This window comes from Limulus polyphemus, unplaced genomic scaffold (genome assembly GCF_000517525.1).
Source record: "Limulus polyphemus unplaced genomic scaffold, Limulus_polyphemus-2.1.2 Scaffold10755, whole genome shotgun sequence".
NCBI lineage: Eukaryota > Metazoa > Arthropoda > Merostomata > Xiphosura > Limulidae > Limulus > Limulus polyphemus.
In genome coordinates, this window is record NW_013676365.1 from 2581 (window position 1) to 9856 (window position 7276).

Here is a 7276-nt window from a genome sequence, read left to right on the forward strand (position 1 = left end):
TGTTACTTCTTACCACCAGGTAAGATGGTTGCATTAACTTAATCTGACATACTTGGACATAAAGTGTAACTGCTAATGTTACTTCTTACCACCAGGTAAGATGGTTGCATTAACTTAATCTGACATACTTGGACATAAAGTGTAACTGCTAATGTTACTTCTTACCATTAGGTAAGATGGTATCATTAACTTAATCTGACATATTTGGACGTAAAGTGTCACTGCTAGTGTTACTTCCTACCATTAGGTAATATGGTAGCTTTAACTTAATCTGACATACTTGGATGTAAAGTATCACTGTTAGTGTTACTTTCTACCACCAAGTAAGATGGTATCATTAACTTAATCTGACATACTTGGACATAAAGTGTAACTGCTAATGTTACTTCCTACCACCAAGTAAGATGGTATCATTAACTTAATCTGACATACTTGGACATAAAGTGTAACTGCTAATGTTACTTCCTACCACCAAGTAAGATGGTATCATTAACTTAATCCTTTGTGTGAATAGGAGACATTGTGTCTAATAAAAATAAAATGTTTGTGTTATTGAAGAATAAAAAATACAGTTTTCATGAAAAACTATGGTTGAAGAACTAGTTGATACGTAACCTTTCTTTATTAAAACTATGGTTGAAGAACTAGTTGATACGTAACTTTTCTTTATTAAAACTATGGTTGAAGAACTAGTTGATACGTAACCTTTCTTTATTAAAACTATGGTTGAAGAACTAGTTGATACGTAACTTTTCTTTATTAAAACTATGGTTGAAGAACTAGTTGATACGTAACCTTTCTTTATTAACTTTATTAACTGTGTTGCTAAGTTGTTAGTATTTTACAAATTAAATTGAAATCATGGAAGATCTATTAAGTTTGTTACTTTTATAAAAAAACACACAAGTAGATAATTTATTAAGTTAAAATTAATAAACTTTTGTTAATATGATTTATTTGGACTTACCATACGTATTTGACTTCAGTCTAACATTAGGAAACGAATGAGTATTACTTTGTTGAGAATCAAAAGTGGTGTTAAAGAGTGAATCCATCATGGTGGATTTCCCCAAACCAGTCTCTCCTACGTAAAGACAAAACTTAAAATTAAACCCCTTGATTAAGGGAGTTATTCTAAGACATCTCCAAAATCAGTTCAGTTGAAATACAGCAAGACATACACAAGGTTTAATAAATGTTTCCTATAAAGAAGCTGAGAAAAATCCAAAAAACAGAATTTCATGAAAATATCTCATCAAAACTATCTCATAATAATGTCAAATGAAAGTTAGTTTTATAAATCTTCTAATGATAAAACAAGAAATAGAAACCTGAGTGTAGGATATAAAACTAGTGACATTATTGGGTACAATACTTTTCCAACAAAGAATGTCATCAATTCAGACTTTCTTCTTATCTACTAAAATCTCAGTGATTGGTTGTAATAGTTGTTCAATATTTTAGTAGGAACTGATTGGTTGTAATAAAGCTGGTTTACAATTTACACTTTCATCACAAACAACGATATATTCTTAATAGCCCTGCCCCTCCTTTCAGCGAACTTTTTTTTTTAAAGTATGTTCTGAGTATGTATATCTGTGTATTTACCGTTAAGCATTCAAATTGTGCAATTTTTGTTAATAATGTACATCAATTAATATGTTCTTCAACTGCAATTAATCACCATGTTAATTTGTTGTTCGATAATTTTCTGATTGTTTCTACAGAGACCTGCTCAAGCAATCTGATACATCCAGAAATAAAGTTTTAGTTTTACACTGTTTTCATCTTCTTATTAATTCTCTTTATGAACCACAAGATTATATGGCCCAAGAAATACCACAGACTCAAATGTTTCTGGCAGCTTAATAAAAAAATTGATTAAAAGCTAACTTCTCCAATGGTTTAACATGACGTGATGCGGCCTGAATACTCTTTATTGTATGGTACAGGATTTCCCAGTTACTAAATTATTTTTGGAGTTGCTTTGTACGTACAAGTATTGAATGACCAGTTATAGAACATACCCTGTTACTATGTTACTGGTTTAACTGTAAGTCATAAATAAACCCATGATATGAATGAAGCAGATTGTTCTTAGCTTAGGCTAGCTAAGATAGCACACTATAAATGTTATGTTTTCCAAAGATATTAAGTTTATACAGCGAAAATAATAACTTACTTCATCTAGTATCTTTTTTTTGTCACTGCTTGCTTGCCTTGCATAGAGCTAAACACTGGGCTATGTCCATCACCGATATCAAAAACCCACAGATTTACTGCTGAACCCGTGGGGGGCTCCTACTTACTGGCTCACCTCTCTTTCGTGACTAACATTTCAATACTTTACACCAGTGTAATTAACAAATATGAGGATATCAAAGTTCAAGAAAAAGCACATCTATGATTACTGCTTATTAAAAATCAGTTTTTTCCCAAGAAAGATTATGCTATATAACCTAATCAACAATTTTAGTAAATTTCAAGTCATTATACGTGTTTAAATAAGAACATTTGATTTATGTTTTCATTCTAGAATATCTAAGTAACCAAATACAATTTTATTACATCATATTATACTTTCAATTATTTTGTAACTGAAACACATTAACTGTATAATTCTTCCAGAGGGTAATACAGAAAATTAACTTGGGTGGTGGTAACTGAACTTAAACAAGGCAAGTTTCCATGCAGCGACATGCCAATAATTTGAGCTGGGGGTTGTAGGGGGGTTGCACAAAGTTTAAAAACTAATAGATACTTTTAAGTATTATATTATATTTAGGAGTATCTATTCAGATGGGTTTTGGGGAATGAAAAAAACCGAAAAAATGTGATATAGAGAAAAAAATCTAAACAAAATTTTAATTTTTGTTATTATTTTTCTTTTGATTTCATGACACAATTCTTTGAATTTGGGCACCAAAAATATTGTACCCAAAAGTGGTAACTGCTCCCAAATTTAGCCTGTATTACCCCCTATCTTCTTATAAGACCAAATCCAGTCCACATAATGATAACACTTGTACACTGTTGTGATCTGTAGGCCTACTTTTATAAATTACATTGAAATGAAAATACGACGTTAATTGTACTATGAATTAAGTAAAGAAACTTGTAGAATTTCACAGATTAAACATTCAATATTTACCTCTCCTGAACTAACTGTCTATTGATGGTTGTATCTATACACTTTGCAAAGTTTCTTTATTGCTAATCCTAACAAATTTTCCAAGAATTACTTGCTCTTAACATGATACACCCTCTAGCTAGCATCTAAACCAAAACATTGAAAATACAGCTTGCAACAATACGTACCAATACAGAGTATGTTGAACGTAAATCTTTGTTGAACAGATTTATTGACCAGTTGATCAGGAAGACTGTCAAACCCCACATGTCCTTGTAGTTTTAATGTTCTCAATCCAGCTATATCACCAGCCTGAACATTTAGAGATACATATTATATCTAGCAATAGAATACAAGTTATGAACTATATAATATTAATATGTAGAATGATCAATAAATAATGTAAGAATAAAGTATTCATTTATGAGGTTGACAAAAATAAACATTGCCTTATATTTAAATAAAGTGATAAGAAATGGAGAATATGTAACACAAAAACAGCAAATCTCAGAAAAAAATGCATTTGATGAAGTGAAACAAAGAGTGAGTAAAATAATAATAATAATGACATTCATTCACATATTTCAATTAATACATGACAATTATAATATAATAATAATCCCTGTAGACTCCCACTGGAGCATAGGGCCGCAACAACACCTTGCCGACGGAAGTTGTTTTTTGCAGTAATTTAGCAGGTTGGTTTTTACGGGGCAGAGTTGCTAGCCCCGCGCCCAACCCCGCTCCTTTCTCATCATGGACTTGGGACCAGGCAATGGTGGTGGCATCCCTGCCGGGGGAACGAACCCGGTACCTTTGGATTAGAAATCCAACTCACTATCCACTGCGCTATAGGGACACTCCATGACAATTAGTTTCTCTAAAAATTGTCTTCTGAACAATCAATGTTTATGCAAAATATTAGTTCTATGTTCACTTTTTTCTAAACAGGAATTATACTAAAAATGTGTTATTTTTCAGTGATATATAGATTATTTAGCACAAGGAATACAAGATTAAAAATAGGTCCATTTAACAGGTTTTGCTCATTGGACTAATAATACCACTTTTTGAAAAAAATTACATTGGTTTTGTAAGATGAAGTATACAACTAAAAAAAGATTTACATACAAGTTTTATGTTATACTGCATTACAATGTGAAACAAAATAGAAAATATTTATTTTCTTCACAAACATCGCAGTGTAATCGTAACACAAACTAGCATTATTTTTACATACACTGGCAGTAATACCCACATATAGGTGATCAACAAAAAAGATTTACATACAAGTTTTATGTTATACTGCATTACAATGTGAAACAAAATAGAAAATATTTATTTTCTTCACAAACATCGCAGTGTAATCGTAACACAAACTAGCATTATTTTTACATTATCGATACTATTTTTTTTCTTTTTTATTACATGCTGTACAACATTTTAAATTTTACATCTATTCCTGGTTCTTTTTGTTAAACTTCTGATCATCCATTACACACATACACACACAAAATAAATAAATATAATGTCTTCAAATATACAGTCTTGTATGACCACACTATCTTCAGTTGTCTGAGCTAATAATCTAATGAAATGGAATTATAATTCAAACATTTTTATCAAAACAAATTTCTACATCATGTACATCTTTCTGATGTTCCTAATAGTAATACTATAAATACACTGAACACAGTTAAGTAATAGTAATACTATACATTTTTCTGACAGAGTTGATAACTGCAACTTTATTTGAAAACTAGTATTTAATTGTATTTAGAAAATAATTTTATTTAAGGTAATTTCATAACACTTTTTAATTTAGATAAGTTTTAAGTTTAATTTCATGTTTCATTGTCACATGGAAATACTCCCTTTTGAGTAATATTTTAACCACCTCATTACTGAATTTAATAAAATTTGTTAGTAAATTTAGATTTTTGTGCAAAAGTTAGTATGTTAATAAAATAATATTTCAGATAAAACACAAAACTTCTTAAATTACACTAACCTACTGGATACCAATAACAACCTCAGTTGACATGACAACAGGGCTACAATGATGGAATTTGGTATGTACCAATAACAGCCAAATTTTATGTAGTTTCTTAAAACGTACATCATCATTGGTTAAAAGCTATAAACAACACTTCAAAGTTCAATCACAAAACGTCAATAGTACTTTCTATTGTATTTCAATTTCTCAGTAATCTGAGTTAACCAAACGTTAATACCGATTTTACCCTATTTAAAGTTAAAAACCCGTTTTATTTTGGGACAAATGAGTTTGAAAATAAGTTACTGTATGATTAAGTATTTGAATTTTTACATTTCTCAAATCACACACTAATGCCCAACAGTAACACAGGGACTGTCGTATTATAGTAATACTATCAGTATCAGTAACTTTAAATTTAAATCTAGTAGTATGGTCTTATACTACTATTCGTAATAACTGTAGTAAGGCTGATGTTATTACGAGTAGTAGTTTCAGTTTCAAGCTGGAGTTAGTAATACTATATTATTATACTTTATAGTATATACTATAGTTCTAACGTTAGGCCCAACATGCGTAAAAACTTGATAAAAATTAGTGGTTTAATTTTACCCCATGCCCATGATGTTTTCTTGCTACATCAGCTGCTGCCATTTTTGGATTCGATCCAGTAAGTACACAATTAAAAACAGAAATTCGAAAATAACTATTTTATTAATCTGATCTAAAATGTTAACACTAACAGTTTGTTTCTCAAACACTTCCTAAGACTATTGTCTTACGTTCAGTTGTGAAAATGGGTTGGGCACAGTGAATATTTAGCGTCCTCTCGTGGAATAGCAAAATGTGTATATAGCCAAAACGTGAAAATATGTCAGAGATAAAAGAAAACTATTATTTAAAGACATGAATTCTTATTTGTCTTTAACTTCAACATGTTTATTTAAAATATTACAATTTCTATCAATATATATATACATATATTGGTTTTAACCCTCTAAATCCTTTATTTAACCCAACAGCTTCAGTTAGAAATGTTATGTGGTCTGCTAAACCATCGAGACTGTATCATCTACTTTAAGGAAAGTGAAATACAGACCTGACAATTTAAATACTTATCGAGCTTTCTCTTAAATTCCCTTACATTTTCTCCATCTATCATACTGCATCTGAAAGGAACCCATTCAAAAGGCCAACCCCTCTGTCAGAAAAGTAAAACTATATAAGCTGAAGATGACTCTTACTCTGCCAAAATCTATACTTGTGTTTCCTTGTCCTACTATTCTTACCAAAACACCATTACCAGCTAATGAAAACACTTCTCAGTTGTTGTGGTAGTCTGTTTTGTATAACAACGACATACTTTGACTTTTCTTACACTTTACTTAACTTAGTCATTTCTACTTTGACCCTGATGAAGAACTTTAATGAACACCTAATTCTTTCAAAATCCATCAGTGGAGCTATAATAAAGGATACCATAGCTATGATCATTTTCTTTCATGAATATATCTGTTTTTATCAGTCATTTGGGAATTAATGACCTAAAACAGACTTATAAGTCTGAGGAAGACTAATTTTTAGAACTGAAAAAACAACAAACAAAACAACAACAACAAACATCATAGCTCATGTTTGTAGTATCAGACCACACATTAAACTTGCTGTTTCCAGCGCAATCTTAAACAAACACCTTTCATCTTATGTTTGTAGCATCAGACCACACATTAAACTTGCTGTTTCCAGCGCAATCTTAAACAAACACCTTTCATCTCATGTTTGTAGCATCAGACCACACATTAAACTTGCTGTTTCCAGCGCAATCTTAAACAAACGCCTTTCATCTCATGTTTGTAACATCAGACCACACATTAAACTTGCTGTTTCTAGTGCAATCTTAAACAAACACCTTTCATCTCATGTTTCCAACAAGCCAAGCAAGCTTATCGTACAGCTCAACAATAAAATACAGAATATTAACGAATTTACTCAAAACCTTTGCAAATTCAACCCACAACTTGCCTTCATCAACCACACATACAACTCTCATTAATTGTATCGCACGTTATGGACTTCTCAATTTCTCTAGTATTTTTATTTAATTGACTTAAAATGTCAAATAATTTATTTCTCGTAGTATTTTCTCAGTC

The 7276-nt window shown here is 30.8% G+C and overlaps 1 pseudogene; it reads right to left on the reverse strand.

Moving 5' to 3' along the window:
* The window catches only part of LOC106476508, a 7557-nt pseudogene extending 1622 nt beyond the window's left edge, over window positions 1-5935 (reverse strand).
* Window positions 5936-7276: the final 1341 nt, after the last annotated feature.